Below are 12,880 nucleotides of genomic sequence, written 5' to 3' on the forward strand. Positions count from 1 at the left end.
ATCACACCACGGTAGAATGCACGTCGAAATGGCTTACTTTTCTTAAACATTTGATTGAGTTTCTTCACCCTACGTGACAGTCCTCCGTGTCAGCTTTATAGGAAAAATGTCTATATTTCTGCAATCACCCTGCTTTCTACAGTAAGAGTCATCAGAAGATTTACAGGGAAAACCCAAGGCCAGTATTTCGAATGCTGAAGACCTATCCAGGGACACTGGATGGTTCATGTACAGGGATATTAAGACAGAAAGTCAGATTTTGAAAGACGGGTGATTTGACGGAAGATGGGAAAGGGAAAGAAAAGACACCGCGCATTCGAGAAGGGCTGAGCTCGCTTTGGCCTCAGGATAAAACTGTAGAAAATTAGTTCAAGATCAGGGAAGAGGAAGGTGGGGCAAGGCTGCCTCCATAAAAGAGTAAGCAATCGGGTCTGTATCCCATGGGGAACCACGTACCTCTGGGAGTGGAGGCCTCAGGAGCTCAGGCACCAGACGTAAATGGCCTGGCTTTGAATCTCAGGTCTATGCCAGCCCATGTAGTACCGAGTGGACAAGTTCCTTAATCTGCCTTAGTGTCCTCGTTTTTACTACAGGCATCAGTGTATGTCTCTTCGATTATATACTAAATAAGATAATTCAGGCAAATCTTCTAGAACAAGACCTGTTGTGTGATAACAGCCAGTAAGTGACTGAGTCGGCTCCAATTTGTAAAGAACAAGCAACCATTTTCTTTTTTATTATTATTATTATTTTTAATGTTTATTTATTTTTGAGAGAGAAAGGGAGACAGAATCCGGAGCAGGCTCCAGGCTCTGAGCTGTCAGCACAGCGCCCAGTGCAGGGCTTGAACTCTCGAACCGTGAGATCGTGACCTGAGCCGAAGCCGGACGCCCAACCGACTGAGCCACCCAGGCGCCCCCACCCTGTTATTTGAGTCTGTGATTTACAAAAGGCTCTTGCGGCACACGCAAGGCAGAGCCCAGGCTGATGGGGCAGGTGTTGTGCTGTGATCGAGAACCCTCCACTCTTCCAGACGGGCCCCAGCCCAGCACCCCTTGCGATCACAGGGGCAGGCGGACGCCGGGTCAGAACCTCTGCAATGTGGCTGTGATGTCGCCTCCTCTCAGAGCCCGTACATCCTGGCAGCAGAGTGTGTGACCAATGCCCGAATACCTTCTGAGACCCTTGGGGCAGGACTAGCCCTCACTCTGGTTCCCAGAACTAGCCCGGGAGCAACCCCCCGGAGCAAACTTTGCAAGGCTTGTTGCACGAATGAACCATTGCATGAACGCAAGGAGCCACACCCCATGAGCTTGGGAGGGGGGGGGGGGCGCTGGCGGGCTGAGGAACAACCTTTGCTGACACCTGTCCTTAGGACCCTCGTGTCTGAGGTTCAGGAAGCTGTGAGGCCCCCACGGGTAGCCTGCAAAGATCCATGGCGTTTCCAGAATCCACGGCCTGGGAGGGCCGGGGAGACCGCTGAAGACCTGACACCCACAGGCAGTGCGTGTCTTTACCGACGGCAGTCCTCGGGTTGGAAGGTCCGGAGGACCCGGGAGCTCCTAGCACGGGGGGCCAGCCTCAGAGGACAACAGAGCCCCGGCCCGGCTGGGGATCATTTTCCTCTGCACGCGTGAGGCCCTGTCAGGAGTATGTGGAAGGGGATTTTAATCAACGTTCAGCAAGAACAACTCTGGAAGAAGCGGGGGTCTTATTGTCTGACACAGTATGGAACTTTTTCTGTCTCTTTGTACTGCCAGGCTTGAGAGAATTTAGAGCGAGCTATTTTGGGCACTGTGATTACACTGATAGAGCCACCCCTTTCGTGAAATTAACTGCGAGAGGTTGCACGGATTTGTGCTCAGGGGTCTGCAGCGCTGGTCTCCCTTGAACTCTGGACCGTGGGGAAGCCTTGTTCTGTTTCTGGGTTCAGGAAATCCGGCACGATGTCCAAGGCCCCAAAGTAACCAATATGGCCTGCCTTAATCTGTCCCCACCTCCACGTGTCGTGAAAAAGACATGACAGCAGCCAATCGCAAAATCCCCTGGGCCGCAGAATCTCCAAACATCAGAAAACACAAATGGAAACCCGCGCGTGCTGTCAAATGCAACATTTAAAAAAAAAAAAAAAAACTGTAAATGCTGTGACAGACTTAGTCTCAGCAACATGTAGCAGTGGAATTTCTAATTCAGTGGTTGCCAAACGCCAGCCCAGTGCCTAGTACCTGCCAGACGGCATTAAGAATCACTCCGGGCATTTCTTGTATACAAACAAGCAAAGGAACCAAAAAGCTGTGGATTCCCCCTCCAGACAGTCTGGCGCATGAAGTCCGCGGGGAGCCCCAGGGGTCTGCATCTTAAACAACCGGCCCAGCTCATTCTGATGTAGGATGACGTTTGGGAATAATATCTTGATCACGAGCACACGGGGAAGAAAACTCTTCCTTGAGCTGTCTTGCAAACTCTTTTAAAAAATGTATTCAGAGGCAGGAGATGTGATGCGAAAGGAATTTAAAAATCTCTTTATGTGCAGGCCCTGACCACCTGACCGTGGATACCACCGAGGGAAACCAAAAGAACCTCTTCATGTGTTAAAACAAAACCGAAAACGCCATGCGATCGGAAACCAGATGAATTGGGGCAAAGAATGTGACTTCTTAGCATTTCCTTCCTTTTTGCATTGGAAATGGAAAGGACAGCTTGGAACTTAACAGCAAGTGGACAGCGCCTGAAGTATCAAAAAGCCCAAACCACAAGCTCAAGCGCAAACTGAGAGTTTGGATAAACAGACAACAGGCAGGGTACAGTAGGTCAGGAGAAGTGTGGCTCACGACCCCCAGCTGTCGGCCCCGTAGCCAACCACAACCAGGACTTGCCCAATGACGGCGAGCTTCCTTCATTTTTGTTCCTTCTTGCAACTCAGGATCAACCAGAAACAGCCCAGTGTGCACCCCAAACCAATCGCGTAGCATGCCAGCTTCTAGTCAGCCCCCTGCAGCCTCCCCAGGTCAAAAGCCCCCAATCAGGGCAAACCCAGAGCTTCTTTTTTTCCACCGTAAAGCTTCCCCACTCCACTGCCTGGTGCTAAAGGCAAGCCAGGCGGCCGGCTGGCTCCCTCGCTAGAGCGGGCCCTGAATAAACAGCCTCCGCTTTTCTCCTTTGGATGATCTTCGCCTATGCCCACGTCATCATCAAAGCAATATAAAATAACAAGCCCCAAACCACTCCCGCTGTTGTTCGTACCACAAAACTCAAGTCAAAGGGCGGGGCGGGGGGGGGGGACCGGGGTGAGAAATCTTTAAGTTAGGCAATCTGCTGAAATTGTAAACGTCTGTGGAACATTCAGATGGCTGTGTCAGGCTTAAAGCTGACTTCTCCACGACCACCAGTTTCATTGCTAAAATTAAGGACGCCAGTCATCATCGATTCTGACAGCGAGATTGGCAGTAAAATAAATTAGCGAGTCATAAAAATCAGGACAATGGGGAGATGGGTAGTAAAATAACTTAGAAAGTTTTGCGGAAATTAATAAAAGGGAACCTCATTTCAGAGGGAGTGGGGAGGCCGGCAGGGGGCGCTCTAACACCCTACCACTCTTGGTCAACTGCAGACCCAACAGGAAGATGTACCTCCCATGACCACACTATGGGGCAGGAGGAAGAAAGTTTTCCCCCCAGCCAGTGACAGACTGTCAACTCAGTACCAAAAAACCATTGTCCTTCAAACTCCCCGGTTATTCCAATGGACTTTTTTGTTTATAACAGCCTTCCTCACCACCCCCCCCCACCCCTTTCCTCTATAAAAGAACATTCTCCTTTGTTCTGCTGACTTGCCGATGGCCCCTGCCAATGGTTTTGCTATAACTCGCTTGTCCCGAATTGGAATTCTCTGCTATTTCCGAACAAACACATTTTTGCTGGTAAAATAACTGCCAGTTTTACTTTTAAGGTTAACAGTTTACCAAAATGGACACTTTAGGAGCTTCTCCTGAGTCTTCTTTTCTCAATAGAGGATCCAGTGTAACATCACTAACATGTGCATAATTTCAAGGAGTTGGATGGCGTGTTCACGGATTCCATGTTAGCCAGATACCTCGGGGAAGATACCGCTGGAGTTTCATCAACCAATTTTAAAGTTGCCGAATATTCTGAGGAAATCCTTGCATGTTCTCAGTGCGCTCTGACCCACGACTTCTGGGCTTGTCACTTCACCATACGTTTGCAGCCTCCTGAGGCTTTCTGAGGAACGAGTCCCTTTCCATTAACTGTGACACTTGGCTAAGCAAGACACTGCTCAAATCTCTTTCCTGAGAATCTTCCTGGGTGAAAACAGAATCACAACAACTGTTGGATTTCCTAGAATATTTCAGGTTTCTTAGCCTTCCTATTAATTTCCATTATTCCTAAACACATATAGTTTGGAATAAGGAGGCAATGATTTTATTGTGCCTGGGTTGGCCCAGTCATTGTGCTCAAGGATACTAAGGTGAAGAAGATGAAAAGTCCTGCTCTCAAGGAATTCATTGTCAAGTGTCAAGATATAGACTAATACCACAAGAACATTTTTGAGCTATTAGTTCCTGACATCTCCTTTCATTTGCTTTCTCTCCTGCCTCTCCTTTCAAGCAGCAGATCAGAATCTCTATCCCCTAAATTTTGGTGGGGAGGAAGATCGAAGTTCCTCAAGAATCTATCCTTTTTTGGATGTTGGTAGGTAAGATACTCCCCGTTCACTTTCAATTATTCATTTATTTATCCATACTAATTTTTTAAAAAAGAATATAAATTCGGTGATTCAAAACAATCGAATGGCACGAACAGACATTCCTACCCTCGTTTCCCATTCTCTGCATTCCTGTCTCTGTCCTACCACTGGCAACCATTTAAAACATTTTAATAAATCTCTTGTCTATCCAACATAGGCAAATTCACAGAGACAGGAGTTAGATTAGAGGTTACTAGGAGCTGGGGAAGGGCGGGGAAGGGAGATATTGTTTAATGGCGTGAAATTAAATAAAGGAAATCTCATTTAAAATGGAGTTGGGAGGGGCGCCTGGGTGGCTCAGTCGGTTGAGCCTTTGACTTCAGCTCAGGTCATGATCTCACGGTTCGTGAGTTAGAGCCCTGAGTAGGACTCTGTGCTGACAGCTCAGAGCCTGCTTCAGATTCTGTGTCTCCCTCTCTCTCTGCCCCTCCCCTGCTCACGCTTTGTCTCTTTCTCTCTCTCAAAAATAAATAAACATTAAAAACTTAAAAAAAAAACAACAATAAAATAAAATGGAGTTGGGAGGGGCAGCTGGGGGCCTCAGTCCGTTCAGTGTCCAACTCTGGATTTTGGCTCAGGTCATGATCCCAGGGTCATGGGATCAAGTCCTGGGTAGGGCTCTGTGCTGAGAGCATGGAGCCTGCTTGAGATTCCCTCTCCCTTTGCCCCTCTCCCCCACTCTCTCTGTAATAAATAAATAAATAATCAATGTCGTTAAAAAAATAAAAAATAAAAATAAAAAATTTTGAAATGGAGTCAGGAGGCCAGAAGGGGGAACTCTCATATGCTTGTCCCTCCCAGACTCCCGCAGGAAGAAGCCTACTTTACTACCTCAGAAGGAGGAAAGGAGAATTTCTCCTGACCTAGCAACAAGCTCAGCCAATAAAAAAATACCACAACTCAGCCAATGAGAAACCATCACTACCCTGAACTCTCATTTTCCTCCAATGGAAAATGGCAATGGAAGAGCAGCCCCTCCCAACTTCCTTGTCTTTTCTATAAAGTAATCTTCCTTTCCTTTGATATCTCAACTTTCTTATGGTTTTCCATAGCTTACGTGTCCTGAATTGTAATCTCTGCTACTCCTAGAGAAACCCATTTTGCCAGTAAAATAACTGGCTCTTACTTTTTTTCAAAAAAAGTTTTTAATGTTTTATTTATTTTTGAGAGAGAGACAGAGTACGAGTAGGAGAGGGGCAGAGAGAGAGGGAGACACAGAATCCGAAGCAGGCTCCAGGCTCCGAGCTGTCAGCACAGAGTCCGACGTGGGGCTCGAACTCGTGAACTGTGAGACCACGACCTGAGCAAAAGTCAGACACTTAACTGACTGAACCACCCAGGCGCCCCTGGCTGTTTCCCTTTTAAGGTCAACAGGGGGGTACAGAATTTTATTTGCAGTGATGAAAAAGTTCTAGAAGTGGGTAAAGGTGATGGTCGTACAACACTGTGAATGTACTGAACACCATTGCACTATACATCTAGAAATGGTTAACTTGGTAAATTTTATGTTATGCATATTTTACCACAGAAGCACATATGAACAGTGTAAAGAATGACTATGAAATCAACATTCAGGCGACCATCATAAAAAGGCCCATAAAAGACCACTGCCAGTGGTCTGGAAGTCCCTCCTCAACCAAGCCCCCACTCTCAGAGATTAGTCTCCCTGACTTTTTGGTAATCCTTTCCAGACTTTCATAAACACAACTATATATATTAATGAATTAAGCATTACATATGAAATGTTGGCTGGTTTTCAAAATTGATACAATTGGAATTACGTTTACATATTTGTGCTTCTTGTTGATTTTGCTCATTATGTTTACGAAATTCACCCATGTTATTGATGTATCTGTAGTTCGTTCAGTTTTATTGCTGTTTGATGGCCCAACACATGCTCAGCATTTAGGATGTTCCGTGTATATCTGAAGCGAGCGTGTATTTGGCATTTGTTGGATGCAGTGTTTTGTGTTTCTTAGGTCTTTTGTTAATCATGTCCCTTAAACCCTTATCTTTTCAATTACCAAGAGAGTTAGGTGCTAAAGTCTCCCAATGCTACGATATATATGTCTATTTTTACTTGTGCTTATGTTTAGTTTTGTTTCATATAATTTGAGCCTATATTATTGGGGACATATTAATTAATTTTTTTACTGTTTATTTATTTTTTGAGAGAGCACGAGCAGGGGAGGGAGTGAGAGATGGGGACAGAGGATCTGAAATGGACTCTGCGTGGATAGCAGAGAGCACAAAATGGGGCTCAAACTCATGAACCTGTGAGATCAAGACCTGAGCCAAGTTGGATGCTTAACTGACTGAGCCACCCAGGCGCCCCGGGACATATTAATTAAAATTTATAATATCTTCCTGGTGTGTTAAAATTTTTAATCTCACAGATACTTATTTGGAAGTTTTATCGGTTTTTTTTTTTTCACTCTCTCAGTGGTTACACTAGAAGTTCAAACACACAAACTTAATCTAATACCTCTATCCTCCTTCTAGAAAACATAGGGCTTTAGAATACAGTGCTTCAGGGGCGCCTGGGTGGCTCAGTCGGTTAAACGTCCGACTTCGGCTCAGGTCACGATCTCGCGGACCGTGAGTTCGAGCCCCGCGTCGGGCTCTGGGCTGATGGCTCAGAGCCTGGAGCCTGCTTCCGATTCTGTGTCTCCCTCCCTCTCTGCCCCTCCCCCGTTCATGCTCTGTCTATCTCTGTCTCAAAAATAAATAAAACGTTAAAAAAAATTAAAAAAAAAAAATACAGTGCTTCACTCACCCCCTCCCCAACATATAGACTTACATGTTATGTATTGTTTCCAATTTACATCCTATCTCATTTTATCTTTAACTCAGTATCACTATATGCATGTAATCAATGTTATTTTAGATTTGCTGACCTATCGGCCACTTCCTGTGACTGTCGTTCCTCCTTGCGTGTCAGTCCTGCTATATAGGGTCATGTTTCTTCTGCCTCAAGTACCCGCTTCAGAAGTTCCTTGGTGAAGGACTAGGGGCCAACTCTCAGAATTTGTGTGTGTATGAGTGTGTGTTGTGTTTGAAAACATGTTTATTTTGGCCTCATCCTAGAACTATATTTCCCCTGGTTCGAGAAGTCTAGATTGCCATTATTTTGCAGAATTCTGAGGATATCCCTCCATTCTCTGATTTGCTTTGTTATTCTTGAGACATCATCCATGAGTTCACCTTCTGTTTCCTTGAAGGTAAACTTTTCTCTCAGGCTCCTTTTTGAATGTTCTGAATGTTTTTCGTAGTAGGAAGTTTTTACTGTTTTTCCTCGATGTCGATTTCTTTTAATGTATTCTGTTTAAGATGTACTGATCTTCTGGAAAGTGAAGTATCTGTGAAGTGGTATCTTTAAACTTTTCTGGAAACTTCTCGACCATTATCGCTTCAAGTATTGCCTCTGTAACATTCTTTGTGTTCTCTTTAGAAATCTGAGTCGACATCTTAGAGCTTATTTTATTCTGAAAGTCTGTTAACCTCTCATTCATACATATCATCCCTTCGTTCTTCTCCGCTACATTCCAGAAAATTCCTTCTGGTCTATATACTCCAGTTAACAAATTCTCTTTTCACCTGAGCCCACATTGCTGTTAAACCCACACACTGAGACTTAAATTTTAGGCATTGCATTTTTTTAAATTCCACAAGTCTTATTTTTTTTTTCAATATGCTAGGTTAATTTTATATTTTCCATTTAGGCAGAAACTCTCAAACCTGTTGCTTATTTTTAAATATAGCACTCTAGATGTTTTTATAATCGGCATCAACAATCCCAGTATCTGAAGGCCTTGCAGTTCTAGGTCTGCCATCTGTTATTAGTTATGACTCCTCAGTGTTTCTTTATTTTTATATAAATCTCTGGTTTTACTGTGCACCGTCCATTTTCTTTGACAAATTATTTGTGGAGATTCGACACTTCCTGAAAGTGACATTCTCTATGCAGCTTCGGCTTGACCTCAGCCCCACCACCCTTTAAGCCACCAGACTTCATGTATGTGCCTGCTTGAGCAGTCATAAATTAAAAATATAGCTTTTTACTTCCTAGGAGGGTGTGCACCCTCTGTAAGTGGATTTTTTTGGTTGGCAGTTTCTAAAATTTGCCACCGCTTGGCCCTTCAAGTTCCTGTTTTATCTGCTTTGGGCAGATTTTCACTATATCATGCTTTTATTGGAATTGGAGACTGTATGTTTCCTTCTCTTTGTTAATTTGAGTAAGAACAGAGGGGAAAGATTCTTTTCTCTGCTATCACCATGTTGTTATCGGTAGCAATATGTCTCCTATAAAAGCCAAAATGTGTAAGTGAGCTTACACTGGTTGTGCTACAAAAGGAGAAAGGGAAAGAGTTTTTGAGAAGTGACAGGGTAAGGAGGAGAGATTTTCCTCGACCAGAAAGAAAGATCCGTGGACCCCACGCCACGGGATCCCTATGGGGTTTGTCAGCATTGTGTAAGGAGAGACCCCCAAGGAGATGCAAGGAGATGTGTAAGGAGAGACCCCCCAGGAGAGGGCCACCCAGCAGTCTAGGAAGGGGGGGACCTGGGACACTCAGGTTTCCAGCCTTGCCCCAAATTCTAGCCCTTCGTGAGTGGCCCAGAAGCAGAGAGAGAACGTTCCTCAGCAGGGACAATGGTAGACAGGGAGAAGTATTTTCTTCCAAACAGAGCGTTAGCTTGCAGGATTCTGTTGCCCCTTGGGTAGGAGAATGTGCCACAATTATGCTTAAGAAGAATTTCTCTACCAGTCAGTGTAATGGAGACTTGAAATCAGACATTCCATTGATGTAGAGAAAATAAAAAGCGTCCCGTCTGTCACACTTCTGCGCTTGTAAACTAGGACACATGCCCACCATGAAAATAATTACCATCAGAGAGGAAGGACAAAGTCATATGGGCACAGAGGATGGGATGATTTAATGCTGACTGATGCTGAGAACTTCAAGCTTGGGCTGAGAAAATGAGTAGGAGTCTTGCAGGCAAGGAGGGAAGTTACCTTTCAAGCAAACAAAACAACAGAGGTAAAAGGCCCAGAGAATGGTGAATCTGCAAGGTTTCAATCAGTCGATAGGGCTGAGCTTGCAAATGTTAATGTTTACTTTATACTCATTTGTTTACACATTTGTAAACTCGGTCATCAGTTTAACTGGTATTCAGCCCTCTCTGCCACAGAGGCCGGGAGAAAGCCCAGGGAACTGACGTTCCACTCCTAGGACTTCAGACTCCTTGTGGTAGAGAGTCAAGATTAATTTCTGAACTTGAGAGTCTTTGCTTACTATACTTTATTCCCACTGCTTGAGGGAATTACAATGAACCTCCTTTTAAAAAACACCATCACGAAGGGGGCCCTACTTTGCTGTGCTTCTCTGTTTCTAGTAGTTTAAAATGCAACAATTCAAAAGTATTTTCAGTGCTGATAACTGTGAAATAAATCTAACCCTGGCGGGCTTTCTGGAAAGCCTCTCTCCCTATTAAAGAACAATTAACTTAGCTCTCCAAGATACCGTATTACCTAGAGTCACAAAGAAGTTGCATTCTCCTTTGATATAACAAACGCATCACTTAAATATTCACCCGAGTCAGTTCGACGAGCTTATATGAAAACACATTAGGGGCGCCTGGGTGGCTCAGTCGGTTAAACGTCCGACTTCAGCTCAGGTCACGATCTCGCGGTCCGTGAGTTCGAGCCCCGCGTCGGGCTCTAGGCTGATGGCTCAGAGCCTGGAGCCTGCTTCCGATTCTGCGTCTCCCTCTCTCTCTGCCCCTCCCCCGTTCATGTTCTCTCTCTGTCTCAAAAATAAATAAAACGTTAAAAAAAAAATTTAAAAAAAAAAGAAAACACATTAGACCCCGAAGGCCACCCACATCATCATGGAGCCATTATTATAGTTTGCTGCTTAAAATATAAGATTTATCCCATCAGATAGAAGTGTTCTTCACTCCCTCCTGACTTTATCCAAGAAACAGGAAAACGCGAGAAAATGCCAGGATCGTGCTAGACAATTGTGGTGCCCCATGAAATGAGCCACACTCTGGTTTTGGCCTCTGTTTTTGTACTTGTTTTCCGTTCTCCAACCTTTCCAAGAAATACACATGGCAGGCTTCTGGATTAGGGGCTTACATCATTCTCGCCACAGGCAACACACACTTCTTTCCACAAAACCTTTAAGAATCTATTTGCCTTCTTTGTGCTAGGTACTCTGGTAATTTTTTGCCTTTTCAGCAAACTCAGAAATAAATATGGTTTCTCTCCCCTTTTCCCAGTTTTCAGGATGTACCCATTAGGTAAAGGGGTCAGACAGAGGGAGCCGGGCGTCTGGACCATGTCCGGGAGAATGGACACCTATGAGAGGTAAACAAGAGTCGACACAAAATGGATCAAATCAGTATTCACACCACCTCCGCTCTCTGGAGAAGGTTGTAAATAGGCAGCTGGATAGAATTGGGACACATCCCAGCTCCCATCTGTGTGGTGGGGGCAAAGAGGCAGGATCACGTTCAGTATTACAATATATTGTCATAGGAAAGTTTGTAAAAAGAGAGGAGTCGGGTGTGATTATTTGTACGTACTTACTCCGTGCAAATATGAGCTGGATCAGGTATCGTGTAACATTCTGATCACTTAAAAGGTGTATTGGAATTTCAGGCAGGGATGATTCATGCATTTAATCGACACGGAGCACTTACTATGAGTCAGGCAGCGTGCCAAGAACTAAATATACAGAGGAGCACAGAATGATCTCTACCTCCAGTGAGCTTGCAATTTAGCAACGAGCGGTACTGATCTACGTTTAATTATGTATTATTCCCTCAGTTCCCCACTATGACAGAAGCCCCTCTGAGGGCAGGGAAAATGACTGAGCTGTTTGCCCGTTTATCCCCAGTGCCTGACTGTGTCTGGCACAAACGAGTGCTTAACGACTCTGCTTAATCAATGAGTGTGTTTATTCACCATCTGCCTGGTGCTGCACACAAGGGCAATAGTGTTAGGAAGGGACTACAGGTGGTCCATCACACTTTCCCGTCAGCCTGCGGAACCTATCAATTATTCTTACCCTTAAGATGGCCTGTCGACCACGTTAGGGGGGCAAAAAAAAAACCCTGCTTGTAACTTCAAATCACCAAAGCTCTATTCTTGATGTATTTTCAAACTTTGATGTAAAACGTACCATTTCTAAGGACTAGATTAGTCCTTAGTCACAGGTTGGTAAAAAGTAAACGACGACAAAAACGGCTTCTATTTACTGAAACAGTATTTACTGATCACTATATACCAGGACCACTGAGGGTTTATAAGATGATTTTAGGTAGCATATAGACTAACCTAAAATTTCTGTTAGATATAAATTCATTTTAACGTGTTTTTTTTTTAATGTTTATTTATTTTTGAGACAGAGAGAGACAGAGCATGAACGGGGGAGGGCCAGAGAGAGAGAGAGGGAGACACAGAATCGGAAGCAGGCTCCAGGCTCTGAGCCGTCAGCCCAGAGCCCGACGAGGGGCTGAAACTCATGGACCTCGAGATCATGACCTGAGCTGAAGTCGGACGCTTAACCGACTGAGCCACCCAGGCGCCCCTAATGTGTTTTAGGAAAAAGCGTGACAATGTCAATGATTTCATGGCCATTATGAACATAGTTTAGACCGGGGCTAAGTTCTCCCCAACGCCAAGCAACCTGATTTAAAAAGAGGTTAAAGGAGAACAAAGTGACATGTGTAATGGTACAGGTGGCACCTGCAGATGACAAGAACACGAAGGCGGTGCGAGATCTGTTTGGGAGCATCTGTGTGATCTCACGGATACCTAAACACGTGTGGAGGAAGGCCAGTTGGAACAGGGCCGCCATGTGTATGGGGGGGGGGCTGTGGAGTAAGGACCGCTGGGTTCAAATTCTGCCGTCCTATTTATTGCATTCTCTGAGCTCAGGCAAACCTCTCTAAGTCTCAGCTCCCTCGTCTGCAAAATGCAATTAATACTATCCACTTCACCTTGGCAGAATCTAGATTCTAACACAGGTCCCTTTGATATCGACGCCAGGCCATAGCCTCTCCTACACTGGCAGATGGGTTTTATCTCCTGTGACAATCGGCAGGGTTA

This window comes from Panthera uncia, chromosome F2 (genome assembly GCF_023721935.1).
Source record: "Panthera uncia isolate 11264 chromosome F2, Puncia_PCG_1.0, whole genome shotgun sequence".
In the NCBI taxonomy this organism is placed as follows: domain Eukaryota; kingdom Metazoa; phylum Chordata; class Mammalia; order Carnivora; family Felidae; genus Panthera; species Panthera uncia.